We start from the raw sequence: 20,385 nt of genomic DNA, 5'->3' as shown, positions 1-20,385 counted from the left end.
ATTGTGATAGAGGGATTTATAAGAAGCAACATTATCCTTACGTGTGATCAAATTTATACTATTGTTGTCATTTTTTCTATACCTGCATTGTTAATATCATCGGAAAATGCGCTTTCATGTATTTATTCGTTACAAAAAATTATAATTGATTAGTTTTATTTATAAAATTCACTTAGATGTGTATTGTCCCTGTAAATAAGTTTACCGCATAGCGCTTTTGTCGCTTACACAGAGTGTAGCAATACAAATAACTTTAGCTTTCGGTGATCATTTAGTGCAAAATATATTGATGTTATATATTATACGCCTTCAGAAGAACGAGAACAAGTGACGAAGTTAAAATTAAATTCAAAACGATTTTGAACAAAATATAAAAAATATTGTTGTAGCGATTTCAAAAATCTCCTAAAAATATCGTAATAGAGGAGTTTATCGTAGTAGAGGATGTCGTTGTACCGAGAGTTTAACATTAAGCCAATCAATTCCAAACAAGATTTGAGAAAAATATCATTGTAGATGTATTTATTATCGATTACAGTTGCAGCGATGTTTTGCTGCACATACAAGTGCCGTAGCGTATGAAGGATTTTGTCATGTGGGGGGGGGGGGGAAATCAAAATTTTTTTCTACCCGAAAGGGTTTTTTTGGGTTTTTTTAACTGGAAAAATACACCATAATTTTTTCTCAAGAGCGGTGCACAAAATTTTTCGGGGGGGGGGGGAAGTAGGGGGCCCGCGAAAAATCCTGGCCTGGGGGCCCGGCCCTAGCATGTGGGGGCTGCTCTGCCAAACAAGATAGACGCGTATATTTCATTTATGTCATCAAACGATAAACAAGAAAGCTCTTTTTTTTTTGCAAGAACTCTTGAAGAAGCGTATACAAGTGTATATCAAATCTGTTTGCGAATAGGAGAATAGGAGTAATAATAATAAAATAGAACTTCTGTTTAAAAATGGGAGGGTAATGTTTGAGTGAGAAAGACGTATCCTGTCAACACCCACCCTGAAGACATAGCAGCAAAAACGCTTTAACCCAGTGGTTCTCAACCTGGGGCCATATGGCCCCCTTGCGGTCCTGGGATATTCTAGGGGGGCCACGGGAGAAAATCAGTAGAAAGGTGATCCACGACAGGTGGTGAAGGGAGTCATAGAGAGCTGTGAAGAGAAAAGCTTTAAAGGTGAAACATGGTTGAAAAATGTTACTACTTTCAGAATTCATCGGATCCGTCCATAGAACCAGGGGCATCTTAACCCTTGGGTATATTTGGGCATGACCAGGATCTTCATGTCTATAATGGAGGGAGAGGGACTGCACTATATGGGATCTGGTACTATATGATTTTCATATGCAAGAATAGCTTACATGGGAAAATCATAGTACCAAATCTAGTACCAGCGTAGTATGGAGGGCCGCCAGAGCAACGGTTGATGTGTTGGGAGGGTCTATTTATTATGCATGTTTGTTGGATCGTCCCGTATTTACACAGACTCATTTTTACCATATAATTTGACTGATGGGAGAGATAATAATCCATCATTTGAATCCCTGCCTAGCCAGGATTCCAGAGATTGGCCTGATTTATTAAAATTTCATTCATAATAAAAAAAATAGAAAGTATCTCACTCTTGGATGAGGCTAGGGGGGCCCTGGATAGGACAGGGGGGCCACGAGAAAAAAATGTGATCCGTCGGGGGCCATGAGCTGAAAAAGGTTAAGAAACACTGCTTTAACCGATCTTTAAAAAATATTTTTTTTTCCCGTCTTCCAGATAACTTTGAAATAATATGGAATAAATATTTAAAAAAAATTAAAATTATGTGGTATTTTATGGTATGAGGGGCAAACGGCAAAGGACACTATATTTTTGGCGGTGTTGTACAGTAAGAAAAGGCGAAATGTTCTTCAACCAATCATTTTGGGCATCGCACAAGTGCTTTTATTTATATCAGGACCCAAGTTAGAACGAACAGAGATTATAATAGTTTTAGATAGTTTTAGATTATATATAGTTTTCTTATAGCTCAGTGATATGGTCATTCATCATCTCCGAAGGGGCTATAGATTCGAAATCTGGCAACACATTTTCTCCTCTGGCAATTGATGAGTTTTCTTGTGACGTCATTCAAGAATTGGAGGGAAGATGGAGACTTGTCAAAAGTTTAGTTTTGGTTCGAGCGCAAACATCGAGACTGTGTCGTCCGTAGTCCGTTAGAGGGTCATTTCTTATGATCTTGCGTCAAACTTATCGTCATCATTGACCGTTGATGAAGCATCCGTGGTAAGTGTCGATATGCTCATTAAATATTACTTCTTGGATGTGGCAAATGATTACAACGTGACGTTCGCGAGATCTTTGTTCGGTGTAGTTTCCCAACCACATGGTTCCCCAATATTCACAGAAACCACTAGGAATGGTTACGTGTTTAGCTTCTGACGTGATCTTTTCTTTCGAAATCGGTATCTTCGTTAGTTAATTGCAACTCATAAATGGATTCTCTGTGTATATTTTGCTTGCATTCTCAGTTAACAATAGGTCCATGGAAGTACCCTTCATTTGTTTGTTAGGGTGAGTAGCACCTAATCTGCGAAAAGGAGGGGGGATAATATACCAGCCCAAACTGGAGCATAAATCACCATAGCAAACCTGTCCTATCTCTGTTCAAATAACCATAAGCATGGCGTAAGATTAGCAGGTGAGAAGTTGAAAAACAAGACCATGGTATTCATAACTTGGTACACTATCTTTGCACTTGGTGACACATTCCTTGTAATAAATGATTGAAGATAATTTAAATTTGTGTTCCTTGCTTTATGTAAAAGTGGAAATCAAGTTTATTTCAATATACAAGAGCAATAAATATACAGCGGTACCTAACTTTTACAAATAAAAATAAAATTCCTAATCAAAATTAGTGTGGTAATTTTATTTTTGTAGTATAAATTTCTTTTTTTTTACTCATCTTCTTTTGTGTGGTTCATAATAGGCTGGTGTACACAGGATCCACCTTTAGAAAAGGCACAAAAATTAAAAGAGTTACCACCCTTCAAAATACATTTAAATTAAAAGTAATCTGTTAAAATTGCACATAGGTTATTTTTGATATTTTAAATTTCTTAATCAAAATAATTAATTCCTTTTTTCTAATTTTTGGTTGGGCTTGGGGAGGGTGGCACAAGCCTCTGATGACTCTGCACCTCGCGTATGCCTCGGCCAGAGAGTCCTAGGCCAGATTTTTCACGAGAAACTGTTTTGTGATGTTAACCCACTTTTGACTGACGTTGCATTTGCGCAACGATTTGTTTAAAAAATTTTTAAATAATTGTTATTGAAATTTTTGTATGAAATTAACATTTTCAGAAATTAGAACGTGCAATGAGTGCTGTAATATGTATTAAAATTTGTTTACAAAGAAATTTAATTTTTTTGCCTTTTGAAAAACACAATTTCTTGGAAATTTTGTCCTGATTTTCCATGTGGAATTCTTTTTTTCGATGACCATGAATAGAAATAAATTTTTTAAAAATCGAAAAAGATATTTTTTTGTCACATGATACATGAGGTTTCCCAGTATCATAATCACTAATTATTTTAATTAAGTTAATTTATATTAATTAGAAAGTTTATTAATTGTAAATTTACATTAATTATAAAGAAAAACATTAAATTAATAGCCATTTTTTTTAAACTCCAATATATTATTTATGTCACCAGTTATCATATGTAAAAAATTATGACATTTTTGGTCATGAATGTGAGATGCGGTCAAAAATGGGTTGTCAGAAAACCATAAAAAAAGAAAATAAATAGTGTGAACTGTTTCGGGTTCCTGAACCAAAGCCCTGCTGGCCATGGCCAGAACATCAAGAAAAAATTTGATGAGCCAGGGCTATAAATTTGCCGTAAGAGCTGAAAATTTAATTTTCACAGACATTGCATGCCCAGAGTATACGAAGTGTGGTTCAAAATTAAGGGGTGATCACACACACACAGTAATTAAATGAAGACAATCGAAAAAAGACCAATTTATTAATGGTTTAAAAAATTTACATTGTTTTTCTACATAATCACCATGTCGTTCCAAACACTTTTCATATCTTAAAACAAGCTTCTTCAAACCTTCTGCATAAAATTCCGTCGCCTGGGATTTCTGCCAGTTTTTTTTTTTAAATAAATAAATAACGTGATCATCACATATTCCCAAGAGATCCCAGAGAGATCGTATTTCCCAAAAGATCTGTCCTGGGAATTTGTTAGTGTGTTAGTAAACATCCATGCCCGAACTGGAATTCGAACCCAGATCTGCTGAGTCAGAAGCTAGCTCCCTAACTACTGGACTGCCAGGCGGCACTCAGATTTTCAATTCTTCACTTTCCTCAAAACGTGTAGACTCAAGCCAGTTTTTGAAATGTCAGAAGCATTGGCATACGTAAAGAGGGGGTATTGGGGTTCTAACCCCCCCCCCCCCCTCTCCAAGCCAAGATTATAGTGTTATTACTATTGCAGGAAAAAAATTAAGAAAACCCACCTTGAGAAGAAAAAAATTTTAATTTCCTCTCTGAGAAAATTATGCGTATGCCTATGGTTGGAAGAGATGGTAGTCACTGGAGGCAAGATCAGGATTATAAGGAGGATGATCAAAAATCTCCCACCTGAATTTTTGAATTGTTTTCGTAGTTCCAGGTTTCGTAAAATCAATCAAAAGCACACCCGTTTGGTCACAGTTGCCACGATTTTCCTTTGAGACTGGATTTGCTTGAATTTTCTCTTTCTCGGTTTAGTTGAACGGGGATAACACCATTGCATGGATTGTTGTTTTGTCTCAGCATTGACATATTAAATCTATGTTTCATCACCAGTGACGATATGGGAAATAAATTTGTCGTGGTTGAAGCGGTTGAGAAAAGCACGTGCAGATGCCATGCTGTGATTGTTGTGAGCATTTATGGTACCCATCGCGCACACAGTTTCTGATAACTTAGAGTTTCAGTCGCGATTCTCAACAATGTTATCCTAGAAACTTCTAGAAATTCTAGAGAAAGATTGCTTATCGTAAAGCAATGATTTTCTTTCGCTTTTGCATTAACACACTCAACGAGATCGTCAGTCCAGACACTAGGGCTGCCACTTCTCTGCTCATCGTGAACATTTGAACTGCATTCTTTAAACTCACAACACTATTGCCACACTTTTCCTTCACTCATTGCTGTAGGCCCATATGTTTCACACAATTGACGGTGAATTTGAGTAGCATTATGTCCTCTTGCATTTAGAAATCTAATCACTCATCAAATTTCACAACTGGTGGGATTTGTTATTACCGCACTCATTTTAACACACTGTCTTGCAAAGGCAGACAACAATCAAATGACAGCAATACGGCAGTTACATTCCTAACAGACCAAGTAATGCTACTATGCATGCTTGAACTAATCAGTATTGCCTTTCCTTTTTTATACGATCAGCCCTTAATTTTGAACCGCACCTCGTACATAGCTGACAAACTATCAAAATCTTGCCAGCTTTGCACGCCAAACACATTTCTCATTCAAAGACACAAAACAGGAGTGGAAAATCTGCTATAATTGCTAAAAACTGCTACAATTTCAGATGTCTGCTACATTCTGCTACAATTTTCCCTCATTTGCTACATTCTGCTACAATTTTCCCTCATTTGCTACATTCTGCTACAAAAATGCCGAAATTCTTCAATTTGGCACCATCTTGCACCAAAAACAAAATTTTCCCTTAAGAAATTTTTAAGTTATGCCTCTATAAAAGCTGACTTTTCCATGACATCATTTTTCCTCCCTGCAATTCTATTTTTTTTGTAGCCCAAAGCTCCTTATCTTTGATTTGTGATTGCTACGTGTATTTTATTTTCCAGCAAATTTAACAGATTTTCAGTCTCTTGTTTTGCTTCCAAGTTTTCTATTCATTTTCTACTATTCTTTCTCTTGATATGCCATTTCCTTTTATGCCATTCACTGGCATGTTTAGTGTTCAATGGAAAATGGTTCTTAGTTGCGCATTAATCAAATTTACTTTGTCTAGACCATGGTCGTGGTTGGTTTATTTGAAAGGTATTTGATGTAAGATTCCAGCAAAGCTTATTTAGGCAGACAAGCAGAGGTAAAAAAAAAATTCACAAAACTTTTCTTTGGGTATGTGGTAGACACTCTGATAATGAAAATAATAAGGTAACGAGCTAGCATCCCTCACAGCTACAGTGACCATTTTTGTAACATCATTATCATATTCTGCATACCAGGGGTAATTGTATTGGGATCTACAGTTTATATCCGATTCCAAAACAGACACAGTTCCAGAGGACGGCAATCGCCCCTTCCCAGATCTGAATATGATGAGAAGCATTGGTCTGTATCATAAAATAAGAGATTATCTAACAAACGTATGAAATAAATCATCCTGGACCTGTCCTTCTTTTTAACGGTCACCCCACTCAGGCTACATTGCTTTGAGATAGAGCAGTTATACTGACAAGTATAGGGCCTTTCACATCTAGGAATGTGGTTTGCCCAGGTCATTATCTTCTATGCACACCCGGGTCAATTTTTTTTCACTGGTCCCTTTATTAAAAATATATATATATTAGCCTCTGTGCACCTCGTGAAGGAGCAGGAAGGCTTGAGACAAAATTCTCACCTGTGGAAGACATCATTTTGGTGCCTCTCTGGCATATAAGCAGCATGAGTAAAATTAACTGGGGGAAACACAGATTTGTATATGCCATTAGTAATATGGTGAAAAATAACATAGGCAAATCAGTCATTGAAGCTCTTATCCTGGGCTTTATATTCACTTATTTCATAAACTTGCACATATTTATTGTATACTATCTGCATTGTGTTACAGCTAGATGAAATGAATCAGAAATTACAATGATTTCGGAAAATTATTCCACCCAATAAAGCCATTGTTCGAAATTTGCAGAATTTTTTTCTTTTTCATTATAATTTTTGATTTGAAAGATAGATGGCAGCACATGAATGCATAACAAGCGCAACATTTACATGAATTATCTTTTTTTTTTCCTTTGAAACCAACCACAACAATGATCTAGACCAGCAGTTCTCAACATTTTTGGCTCGCTGAACCCTTTTTAGTAAAAATATTCTATGGCGGAGCCCTGTAGGCCCATTTCTTAATTATTTATCAAAGTTACCGATTTATTTTTACTATTTAAAAATATTTATAATTATTATTTTTTAATTTTACAGTTTTTTTATTTTCCTCAAGCGGCCGCGGAGCCCCTGGGGAGTGCACAAGGAGCCCCAAGGGCTCCGCGGAGCACCTGTTGAGAAACGCTGATCTAGACAAAGCAATTTTAATTAATGCTTATCTAGGAACTATTTTCCATTGAACACTAAACATGCTATTGAATGATGTAAACAGAAATGGCATATCAAGAGAATGAATAGTAGAAAATGAATAATAGAAAACTTGGAAACAAAACGACAGACCGGAAATCTGTTGCTCAAAAGTAAAGATGCTTAAAAGTAAAATACACATGGAGTAATCACAAATCAGTGAAAAATAGATAATGAAAACAGATGTACTCAGATGGAATTTTTTGTGAAAAAACAATCATTGTATTATAAATATCCAATAGTTTAATCATTATCCTACAGTTTTTATTTCTATAGTTTAAGTTAAAAATAATTTAAGTTAACAGTTTTTAATCACTATATTTAAATTTCTGAGAATTTCGAATAAATATTCTAAGAATGACTGAGAAAAGAAGTCATCTCAAAATATGTTGAATCGAACTGAAATAATGATCAAGAGCAAACTCAAAAAGAAACACTTATCATTTTAAATATGAAATGGACAAATTCTGGTGAAAGAAGCAAGATCAAACGTTCAAAAATTTTTGAAGCTGAAGAGAACAAAAGCACAGCTTTTAGACTTGCACCAGCTGCAAAAACAAGAAAAATAATTACTTTTCTAATTAGTTTTCAGTATCTCCTTTAGTGATTTTTTTTTAAATTAGTGATTATCAGGTCTACAAGCTAAATCTAAAAACATTCATTTTCGAATTATTTCTGAAATCTGTAATACCATATATTGGCCTCTCATTTGTTGATATTGTAGAGAATGTAAAAATATAAATATATCAAGAAGTCTCAAAATTTTTTTGATTTAAAAATTAAAAAAAAAAAGTATTTCTTCTAGAGGAAATCTCTGTTTTGTACCTTGTGGTGTGGAGGGGACACCCCCTTTTTCTGAGCTGGCATAAAACTTTTTGAAGTAAAAAGTAATCTTGCGTATGCTACCGCATATATATGTACATAAAAACTGTGTATTTTATTTACTGCCAAAATTTTAAAGTGCTACAAAACTGATAAATTCTGCTACAAAAACAACATTTTTGCTGCTACGAAAATAGTTTTTCCTGCTCCAAAAGTAAAATTTCCATTTTCCACTCCTGCACTAAATTATCAATTTTAAAAAATGTAAATCGTAATACATACATTTTAAATCAATACATAATGACATTAAACTTTCTTATTTATCTAAATAATGTATTTTTTTAACACATTAAAAAGCAAAAAAGCTTCATAAAAAACAAAATTGTGCATCAATCATTTCGCAGAACAAAATATCCAATTAATAAATATTAATACAAAAAGGAAAAAGAAATTTAACTCACCTGTAAAAAATAATCTTGCCACCTTTAATAAATTATTCATTGCAACCAAAAGCATAGCAGGATTTCGATGTATCGAGCAGTTTCTTAAACACTCAGTGTCCACCCAAGGACCAAGGAGTGGCCATTGGAATAACAAGGAATTTCTTCTTACCACTCGTGAAAGTACCCACTCTTCATGTGGTTAGGTGTAGGAAACCCCAAAAGCAACCCTTACATTATATCTATGATAAATAGCATTACCTGCATCAGGATATCTGTATTTAATGGTGAGCTACAATTGCTTAGAGACGGATGAAGTTCAGAATAGAATTATTGCCAAAATTTGTAACCGCCAACTCCACAAACTGCCTTCTAGCTGCAATCAGTAAAATTTACCAAAAATTCGTTCATTCCACCAGCTTTTCTGAGAGCCTACATATAAGTCTGTAATGATGGACCTGCCTATAATATTTTTTTTTGGTTCCTGCCAATAATATTTTTTTGGTTAAATATTCTTATTTACCAGTAAGTAACGCAAATGCTCAAACTGTCTGCAGCATTATCTTGTCCAGGAACCCCTACGATATTGCTCACCACTTGACATTTTTTCGCACCAAATACGTCTGACAGCCTGAAAAAAAATTTGCTAAGGCTGGGATGCCGTAGAAAAAAAATCTCCAGCATAGAAAACATAACAATGATGAAAACCAACAAGCGTAATAATAAAAATATCAGCATCTATATTAAACATCAAAACAACATAAGTTGTCCACACTTTTAAATATACAATGGTCCTTCCTGTTGTATAAATAAATATTCTGGGTTTAAAACAATAAAATTTGGACTCTCTTTTAAAAAATAAACCAATCGGCATAAGAGTCTCTGAGTTCTGTCATTAAAAACTGAGTAAAAATGATGCTAACTTGTTTCATAAATAAATATTCTCAGTATAAGAAAATAGAACCCCGGGAATTCCAAGCCTGGACTCTCTTTTAAAGAATGAACTGATAAGGGGTATGCAAAAAAGTAATAAATATTAAAGGTACAACCTGATAGAATGATATCCAATCCACATACATTAATTGTTATTTTGTTCGTAAACCATATGCTTTCTTTCAGAACTGTATCATTGTAAAAACCAGGGTTGTTTGGTTTAAACTAAGTGGTTTTTTTCAAAAAATCACTTAAAAGTGGCATAAATATAATTTTTTTCCCCCTTGCAAAATATCATGGCTCATTATTTACCAAAATTTTTCATTCGTAACCAGGATGTAGTGATTTAATTCAACTAATTTTTTTTTTAAATCACTGATTTAAATCAATTTATTTCAGGTATGAAAAAATATCTTTTTTAATCAAATAAAATTTATGCAGCTTTTCAAAAAGTGATTTCATTTTTTATTAAATTATTTTAATTATTATATTTTTAAATATTATTTGTAGTATAATATATATTAGTATATATATTTTAAATATTAAGAGATGTGATAGTCATACTGATTTAGCTGATAAATGGTTACCCAAGATTTATAATGATGAAGTTGTGGGATGTAAAGCTGACTTAGAAAATCTGACAGTTTGCATGGCAATCTCAATGGATAGATGAATATCCATAATGAACCAATTGCGGGGCTCCCACTCGTCCTACTTTTTGGTAAAATGTCCTACTTGCTCCGTTTTGACCTACTTTCTAGTTTTTGTCCTACTTTTCCTACTTTTTTACCAAATCCTATCAAAAAAATTTGTGTAATTGATTTTAATTGAGCAGGGAATCATTGATAAATTGCCAAATATTACAAATGTTGGAGATGGTCATTGTCATTTTTCTTTAGCTTGAGTCAATCTTATGGGATACTGAAATAGTGCTATAAAAAAAAATTAATTGAAAATTAAAAATATAATTTTTTTAGGGAATTTTTTTTTATTATGTTGTCTGGGGGGGAGGGGTTGCCCTCCCCATCCTACCTTTTAGACCTTTATTTTCCTACTTTTTCGAATTTTTTGAGTGGGAGCCCTACAATTGTGTGTTGTCAAACAGTGTAGTAAAATAATCCATGTTGATACTATTGACACATCGGGCACATTACTTATAAATTTGGTTTTTTGTTCAGTGAAATCAACAGAAGAAAACTTCAAAAATATCAAGTTTTGTTACAGACAATAACTAGTAACTGCAAATATGGTTTCTTCCAGAAAGAGTCTGGATGAAAAGCTTTTCTTTTTGGGACTTACATATAGGTGTAGTGCTCTTATTTTAAACCTACTAGCCAAAGATTTGGTTAAAACTGATGTAACAAAGCATGTTACAAGCAAAGTATACTTAAATATTTTTACAATCATCATCTCTCGAAACGTGGTATCATACAGAAGATTGAAGTGCATTGATACTTCCTGTAGAGGCACATAGAATAGGGGTCATTCAAGTATTATGCCAGCATCGATCGGGATGTCCTATTTGCTGACTTTTGATGACAAGGGGGAGGGAGGGTTTGGATGATGCTTACATCATCAACCACCCTTTATGAAGATATGAAATATTCTTAATGGCATTGTATTCGGTGCGCCAAAAAATGGAAAAAATCTTTCGATAGTTATTGGCCACCTTAACTAACATTCTTCCTAAGTCCCCTACAGAGCCACTTTAGTGATCTCTAAATGTTTCACGGATCCTTCAAGTACTCTGGAAATGTGTCTGGGCAGCTTAAGTGCTTTGGAACTATGCCACGCATCACTCAAGTGATCTGTAATTATGCCACGGATCGCTTAAATAATCTGGAAATGTTCCGTGGGTAACTTGAATGATGTAGAACCGCAATGAGAGCTGCTTAGTGCTCTTAAATTGTGCCACATGTCACTCAAGGAATCTCTAAATGTGCCACAGATCATTTAAGTGTTCTGAAACCATGTTGCAGTTATTTAAGTTATCTTTGAATGTGCAACAGGCCTACTACAGTGATCTGAAAATGTGCCATGGGCCACTTAAATGCTCTGAAATTGTGCCGCTGGACATTTAATCGATTTGTAAATACAAATACAAATACAACGCCACAACAGGCCAATTGCCCAACGAGGTGGCTGACTTAAGAACATCATGGATCCCGAGCCATTTTTTGGAGGCCCTACCTACTACTGCTACACCACACATGCACCCGCCCACACCCACACCCCCGTGGAACCCCCAACGAATCGGTACATGCGGGAGTGTACGTGTAGTGAAACCTGACGTGAAGTTTTTTTTTGTTTCTCTGTAATGCTTGTTATGTGTAGTGCTGCCATCTGCCACCAGTTTTTCAAACTATGAGTGAAGTGTTATGATTGAATGATTTATCGTTGTAGGACTGTTGCTCTCTGTGGCGAGACTTTTTAACTGGGAGATCGGCTCGCATTTGCGCCTTGAAGTTGGGAACCACAGAAAACCAACTTCAGCCGGCCACCACTGTGGGGTTCGAACCCGGATCCTCGCATCGCGAGTCCGTCATTATAACCACTCGACCACCACAGCGGCCACCAAATGTGGCACTTAGTTCATTTTTACAAAATTAGGTTTGAGGGGCAAGCAACATCAAATAACCTTCAGGGCCACATTTGGTCTGCACGTCAAGGGTTTACCCTATAGCTTAAAGGGTGGGTCGCAATGAATTTTTTAAAGAGAAATTTTGAGTTCTTACCCTTCAAATAGCATTGAAATGATCGGAAATTGGTTATCATGACATATAAAGGTATTTTCTCCCGAAATTTTAATTTTTTTTAAAATATTTTTTTTTTAGTCTGGGGGAGAGCATGAGCCCCCTATGCCCCCCTCCCCCGTACATTTCTGATCCCACAAATATGCGTTAGGAGGTGGGGGCAGTGCTGATGAAATTTTGCCGACAGGGAGGGAGGAGGTCAAAAATGGCTAAAAACTTGCTGACATACAAATACACCACCACAACAGGCAAAATGCCCAGCGAGGTGGCTGAGAATACTTGAATGGCCCCATACTTATTGTCATTCTCTTGAATCTTATGTTAAAATTGGTCAGTTGTTACCAAAGTTAGTAAAGACCACAGATCTCAAATATATAGTGACATCTCAAGTAAAATCCTAAATATTGGTTTAAGAGAGAATAAATCCTAAATATTGGAAGAGAATTGGTTTAATCAAGTAAAATCCTAAATATTGGTTTAAGAGAGAATAAATGCCAAGGACGTGATAGCAATTCTGAAATCATAGCTTATAGCAACTATTGATTTTGTACAAAAAACAACTGTTCTCTAGCTGAACGTGTATTAGCATGGGAAAACACTGCAATTGAGTATAAAAGAAGTATCAACATAAAAAAATAAAAGGTCTTGCTTTTATTACATAAAAATAGGTATGAACAATCATATTAACAGATACACACTTTGCTGCATTTATTCTGTTAATCAGTGTTAACTTCTAATACAGGAATTGATGTCACAAAAGAAGAAAGAAAGAGTTTTTCCTCCTGCTGGTTACATACTGAAAATAATGGTAATTTTGTGGCTACCAACCTGCGTCCAAAGACAGCATATCTACGGCGTAAATTCGCTTTATTTTCCACAAGATCGCACACGCGCCTTTGCGAAGAATCAAAAAGGGGATTTTTTTACTCATTTAAATTACCAAAATTTTTCATCGATCGGTGGGAAGAAACGGGATCCAGAAAAACTCCAGCTTAAATATCCATTTGGTGCTACTGACCACGTTTCTTTTTTTTTTTTTGGCTGGCTACGCTTTTTCTCCCTTTCAACTCCATTTGGCACCCCTCCCGGAGTGGCGCCCAATATAGTCACACGCTCCACCCCTGGAGGGAGAGGGGCATGCTCTTAGCAATAGTCAAAGGAAGGAGTTTGTACTAGAAGCATGCTCATTTTACATAACTTCTGTGAGATACCTATTATATATAAATGTCCTACCTTTCCAAAACATGTTGTCAGATAGAATGAAATGTTTGTTTGCACCTTCTCTTGTTTTTCACACTTCCTCTCGTGCATTGCTGGGATGGTACATTGCTCCCTCACGTATTACTGGGACGTTGCAATGCAAAGAATTACAAGAAGTGAAATCAGTTCAGAGAATAGGTAGGTATTGGGCAGACATATTCAAACTTTGTAACCTTGAAAGCAGCCCAAAGTTCAAAATTTTGCCAGTTTTGGTGAAGGCTTTTTTATCTTTCGCACATAGTAACATAGACAGTGAAGGAAAGTTCAGTGTTAACAAAAGTCTGTTTGAACAGTTAAAAATCTGATCATCCAATGCTTTAATGGAATAAGACACAAAATCTTATGTTCAAGGGCGTGAAAAATTTGAAAAAAATTGCAATTGAGATGCTGAACTCTTCTGAAAGCGACTGATGATTCGTATAGAAAATATTGTAACAGACTTCAGGCTTTTAAAACAGCAGGACTATCAACATGCTATTTTGTTGAGAAATTGGTTAAGTAAATTAGGTATTTATATTTTTCTCGTTTTTTGCATTTTGCTTTTAAATTTAGTCATTTCTTTAAATTCTGTGAGAAGGTAACCTTTTTTCACGTAAATCCTTATTATTTATTTTTTATTTTTATTTTCCTTTAAGATTTTTAAACACAGTTGCAAAACATTTAGGGGAAGCAAGCTTGTGAGCCCACAAAACAATATGGGATACATATCTGTCTGCATAAATAATAACGACAGAAAAAAGAAAAAAAAACACATATATATATATATATATATATATATATAACACCAAGAAATAAGTGGCAACAGGAATGGGATTGATAAACAAAAAAATTTCCATTTAGCAGCGTATGCAAGATAAAAGAAGATTACATTGCAATATCAAACAGATAATTTAAATCTTCTTGAGTTAGCAATCAAGATTTTAAATTGATAAAAAAAAATGTACATGAAGATTGTTCTTTTATTAACTGAGGAAGTAAATTAAATATTTTGGGAGCTAAAGAAAGGAAAAAATTTTGGAAACGAGTTTTATTTGGCCTTGGTACCTGTATAGTATGACGTCTAAATTGCATTCCAGATTTATGTAATTTCAGATTGAGATGTCCACTTCTTTTATAAAACATTTTTAAACTTTTATAAAAGTACAAATGTTGTAAAGGGAGTAGCTTTAATTGATTGAAAAGTGGAAATGTATGTGTGAGTCTATTTTTACTTAGAATGATACGGGTGAAGGACTTTTCTGTGACAAAAAGTGAAGAAAGATTGCTGAAGTATATGTCCCACCCCAACATGTAATGCCGTAACTCAATCTAGATTCTACTAACGCAAAATAAAGAAGTTTTAAAATAGATTGGGAACATTTACAATAATTTAAATAATTACAACAACATTCACAAGTAATTAATATGTGTTTTCCAGGATAGTTTTGAGTCTAAAAAAAATCCCTAAATACTTAAAGGTGTCTACTCTATTTACAACTGTACACATACAATTCAAGATACAACCATCTGTCATACCATGATATTTTAGGACACCAAAATCATTGAAAGTGCCAGAACTAAATAACATATATTTAGTTTTATCTATATTTATAATTTTAAATTATTATTTCTAAACCAGATATTTCATTTCCATTTATTGAGTCAAGATCATTTTGCATGTTATTCCTCAAGTTGATTGAAGAGCTTTCAGAGTAACAAAGAGCTAAATCATCAGAAAAAGCAGTGATTTTTCCTTTCAAATTAAAGTTACATATCTCATTTATGTATATTAGGAATAAAATAGGTCCAAGCTGATCCTTGAGGTACACCAGATGTAATTTGTTTTTTAGTCCTCAAAACTGAATTTACTTTCACACTTTGAACTCTGTTAGTCAGATGTGTTTTGAAAAATTTAAGTGGCAAACCCTGAATTCCTGCATATTCTTGTTTGGTTAGAAGGATATTATGATTCACAGTATCGAAAGCTTTGCTCATATCTAAAAATAATGACACAACTTTACAATTATTGTTATCTGCTATATACACATTTGAAAGAAAATTAACAAGAGCGTCCTCTGTAATTTTTGCCTTTCTGAATCTAAATTGTTCTCACTAAAAAAATTAATGCTGTCGAGAAATTTAATTATTTTTTCTATGACCTTTGAGAAGACAGATAGTAAAGAAATCGGTCTGTAATTTTTAACACTCTTTTTGTCCCCTTTCTTGTGTATTGGAGAAACGATTGCAAGTTTCAGACACTCTGGAAATTCACCAAAGATAAAACTTAAATTAAAAATAAACTATAAGACATCACTTACATATGGTGCAATGCACTTCAATGTTATGAGATTAATTTTGTCAAATCCTGATGATTTTTTTGGAGTGTAAAGAATTTATTATACTCAATACTTCATGACAATCCATAGGGTATATAAAAAAAGAATTCTCAAAAAAATTTGAATTTGAAAATTTAATGAATTACAATTATTAGGAAGATAATCATTGTTACAAAAATTAGAAAAAAGTCATTAAAACATTCAGCAATATCAATTGGATTCGTTATTTCACCAGTTGTTTCAGTAAAAGCCATGTCAATGCTGCTATATTTATCTTCACCAATTATTAATTTGTTAATTAAATTCCATTGAGATTTTGGATCACCCTTAGCTTGAATAAATGCTGCAGTATAATAGTCATTCTTACTTTGTTTTATCTCATTGTTTAACATATTTCTAAATGTTTTGAAATTATATTGCAGCTCAATATCAAACGGTTTCTTTTTAATTTCTTTCAATAATCTGCTTAATTTTAATTTTTTCATAATCCAGGGTTTTCTTATTCTTTTACTATACTTTACTCTAGTAGAAGCATCAAGACAATTCTTAATTACATCCAAGAAAGTATTAATTGCCGAGTTTGCAGATTCACAACTGTAAACAGTATCCCACGTAACCATTTTTACAAGATCAATCAATTGATTTTTATCAAGATAAGTAAAGTACCTTGTTTCACAATTTGAGTCATTGCTGTCATGATCTGTTTCTAAATAAAATAAAGCCATTTTATGATCAGTTACACACAAATCGAGAAGTACAGCTTTTTTTAAATTTAAATTTCTGGATCTACAAAAAATATGATCTATGCAAGTTGACGTTTCATCGGTGTCTCTAGTTGGAGAATTAATTAACGATTGAAATCCAGATCGTGATATCAAATTTCCCATAAGATAAAATATTCAAGTCTTCACATCTCAAAATATCAATTTTTAAGTCACAGATCAAATACATGTCTTCATCTCGTTTATAATCAAGCAAATAATTAATTTCGTTTATGAATGTATCAATCATTTGGTACCTGTAAATACTTAATAAAATAAATTTGTATTTCCTGTAAGTGTAATCAACCAACAGCGAATCAACACATGTCATCTCATTTAAATGCAACTTATTAAAAATGATACTTTCAGAAAAAAATAGTGCTATACCACCAGAGCGATTTATCTTTCCACTTTTAAATAAACTTCTGTACCCATGTATCTTGTAAAATGAAGTTTCGCATTCAGAGATCCAGATTTCACTGAGTATTATTTGGGTTTTATATCAAGCTGATCTAAATATGCTACAAAGATGTCAAAATGTGCACGTAAACTACATATATTTAAATGGGCCATGGTAACATTATTTATATTGTCATAACAAAATATGTTGATTTATCAACTGTGGAAAATGTCAAATTCTGATCCATTTAAAAAAAAAAAAAAATCAAACACATACCTGAGTTACAAATTTTTCAATACATCTGAATTCTTTATGCGAAATGATCGATCACCTGATTGCTTTCTCATTAGAATCTTACCATCTTTGACCCACACAAAAGTATAAACCTTCTGTTTCGCAACTTCCTTGGCCTCCTTGAGATAGAAGTAGTTTATTCTGCTGCATGAGAGGTGCTCGTTGATGAACACTCGCTGTTGTTCCAAGACTGTGCCATGGATGTCTTTCACCGTCAAACACATTTTTTTTATGCAGTAATGTAGGCATCCCAAATGACCCGTGAACGGAATTGTGCAACGATTTTGTCAGGTTGTTGATTACCATGGTTTCTGATCTGGTGCGCGACATCAATGCCCATCTCCGATACCTCAAGTCCAGCTTTCTGTCCGATTGTGGATACGATAGTCTTCACATTTTCATCTTTCGTGCGTGGAATTCCAGAAATCTCTACATTCCTATTCCAGCAATACTGTGTGTGACAGGTCATTTAGTTGGCACATCAAGTCACTTACTTGAACTGCCAGCGATGCCTGATTCCGAGAAAAGGGATTCTTGTTTTGAACGTATTTCATTGGTTGACATTTGCAATTCATGTATTTGATCCCGGTAGATCTCAATTGGCTCCTTCATTTCTTCCAGCTTTTGCGAGTCGAGTTGTCTTTGATCTCCTTCAAAATCTCTATCTTCAAAGCCACAAACATTGATTCCAATCGCGAAAATATTGCACTTTCAAAAGACCTGCAGAAATCACACATCCATGTATTTCTCGGCGAAGCCACTTGCTTACTGGTAATGCCAGTGCATAAGAAATGGAAACCTTGGTCCCAGTGTCCTGCGAATTTTACCAAATTCTTTATATTTGTGATGTTAGACTTGCACACACCACAGCTTCCCATTCCTTACAATTTACTCGTTAAATTACAGAATAAAACAGCTTAAATTAATAAAATAAATCAATTTAAATCAATAAAATAAGAAGAAAACAAAGACGTGAAAAAAAAACGTGGTCCTACTTCCTGCGCCACCTAGCGGATCCCTATTATATTCTGCATGCACTTTTTTTTGCTGTATCGGGATTAATAACATTTTGGTGTTCAAGCAGCAAAAATTCTTGCTGCCAAGGTTTTCATTATGCATGGTGTTTAATTTGAAAGGAGTAATAATTTTTATTCGTCATTTCAGTAATGCATGTGTTAGTATTGACAAATAAGATACTTCAGAAAAAATTTAAATGGACTTTAATTTGTGAAGGAAATTTTTATTTAGAAATATTCGTTCAACAATTTTTGGCATTTAACAGAAAAATTACTCCTTGTATTGCAGATGTAGTTAATTTGTAGTTCTGTTCCATTTTCAAAATTTCTGCTCCAAAAATAAGTTTCCTGCTCCAAAATGGATGAATGGCGCTTGCACCCCTGAAATAGCAAAACAGATTAGGAGTTGACAATGCATCAAAACTAGTGTTTCTAATGAAGCGAATGAACAATTATTTAGAGTAAAATAATTCAATACGATATACTTGAGGTATTCAAGAAATGTCAAATTTTTTTCATTTTTTCTTTATATAATGTTCTGATATATTTCACAAATACATGATTATTTAGTTTGCAAATAGTTTTTTGTTTTTTAAATAGTCATTATTTTTTATAAATGAAAATTTCTTCAATTGTATTTTCTGAGAAAATATTTATGGCTAGTGTGTTAGTTAAAAAATATGTTTAAAAAATCAATAAAATAAAAAAAATCATTATTTAAATTTAAAAAAATCAACAACCCTGTTTCTACCGCATTTCTAATCTTGTGGGAGGGGGGTTGACATTCTGATGGTACATCTTTAAATAGTATAAGATGGTATAAGTAGTTTTTTGCAAAAAAATTTCATAAAAATGGCCTGAATATATATATTTTTTCATATAAAGTATCTAAGTTATACACTTGAAGTTATATACAGTACCAAAATTTTTCATTCTTACTACATTTTCTTATCTTGGCTGCATTCTGATGCTCTATCTTTAACAAATTCATGAATGAGGATTGCATCTTGCATTTAAATATAGTAGTGGTATATTTTCTCACAGGCTTTTGTTTATTTCCCTTCACAAAGAAGCAGAAACAATAGTGACTTCACCATCATGCTAAGGGCAGGTGGTCTTATAATCAATCCAATAAAGATACTAGCTATTTCTGAAGTACAAAGATACCAGTTCATTACTTCAGCACCCGTGGTTCAGTGGTAAGATGCTCGTCTTTCACTATGAAGGTTACCGTCAAAGTCCACAGGTTCAAATCCAGGCAGAAACAAGTTCTTCACCTACTGAGCCTGAAGTGACCACTAGATAGATGTGATAGATGGCATCTTCATTTTCCACCCAACTTCACTGATTGAAAATTGTCATATGGCGATATATGGCCGGAGTTGGTGTTTGGTAAAGTAGTTAATTAATAACCCCCCCCCCCCCCCGCCCCCAGTTAATCAAGTTCTTACTGTACAGTAATAAATGATTTATGAAAAAATATCAGTTATTTACAGGGTGATTATATTTAAAGTTCTGATTCTGAAACCAGGGTTGTCAAATTTGCTCCCTGGGTGGATACCTATTTTACCTCCCGGGCTGGGTTTTTTAGCCTAAAAAACCCCAGGTTTTTTGGGGAATATTGTTCGTTTTCAAAGAAAATGTGTTGCTTTCAGGTTAAAATTTTAGTTTGAGGTTAGTCTATGTATTCCAAAAATTGCTTTGTAGTGCAGTGTTTAGAGTATGTATATTTTGAAATATTTTTAAATGATTTTTTTTAGGAACAAAAATGTGATGATAAATAATTTTTTGGAATCACAAACACACTTTTTATAATTCTTCTATCTTTTTTTATGTGAGCATTTAGATATTAGATTCACATTTTGAAATGTTACAAGAAACCGCAAACAGAAAATGTAACCATGAACTTTAGTTTAACAAATATACCTGATATGTGATAAGCATATCCACAGAAATTATTGCTTATTTATAATACACAATAATTTTTCACTCACACAACAAA

The 20,385-nt window shown here is 33.9% G+C and overlaps 1 protein-coding gene across 2 annotated transcripts in view; it reads left to right on the top strand.

The window, feature by feature from the left end:
• Positions 1–2,120: 2,120 nt before the first annotated feature.
• Positions 2,121–20,385, top strand: part of LOC149086339 (uncharacterized) — a 138,940-nt gene continuing 120,675 nt past the window's right edge. Inside the window, exon 1 of one of the 2 annotated variants that reach the window (XM_089232385.1) lies at positions 2,121–2,278. The gene's annotated coding sequence lies outside the window, so the exon portion shown is untranslated. The remainder of the gene's footprint in view (positions 2,279–20,385) is intronic. The other variant, XM_089232386.1, reaches the window with a different exon arrangement.

Source organism: Pholcus phalangioides, unplaced genomic scaffold (genome assembly GCF_987345545.1).
Source record: "Pholcus phalangioides strain wild (caught in Gottingen) unplaced genomic scaffold, Ppha-v1.0 ptg000005l_1, whole genome shotgun sequence".
Lineage (NCBI taxonomy): Eukaryota > Metazoa > Arthropoda > Arachnida > Araneae > Pholcidae > Pholcus > Pholcus phalangioides.
The sequence above is the reverse complement of the archived record's forward strand: the minus strand, read 5'-3'. Positions and strand labels throughout refer to the sequence as shown.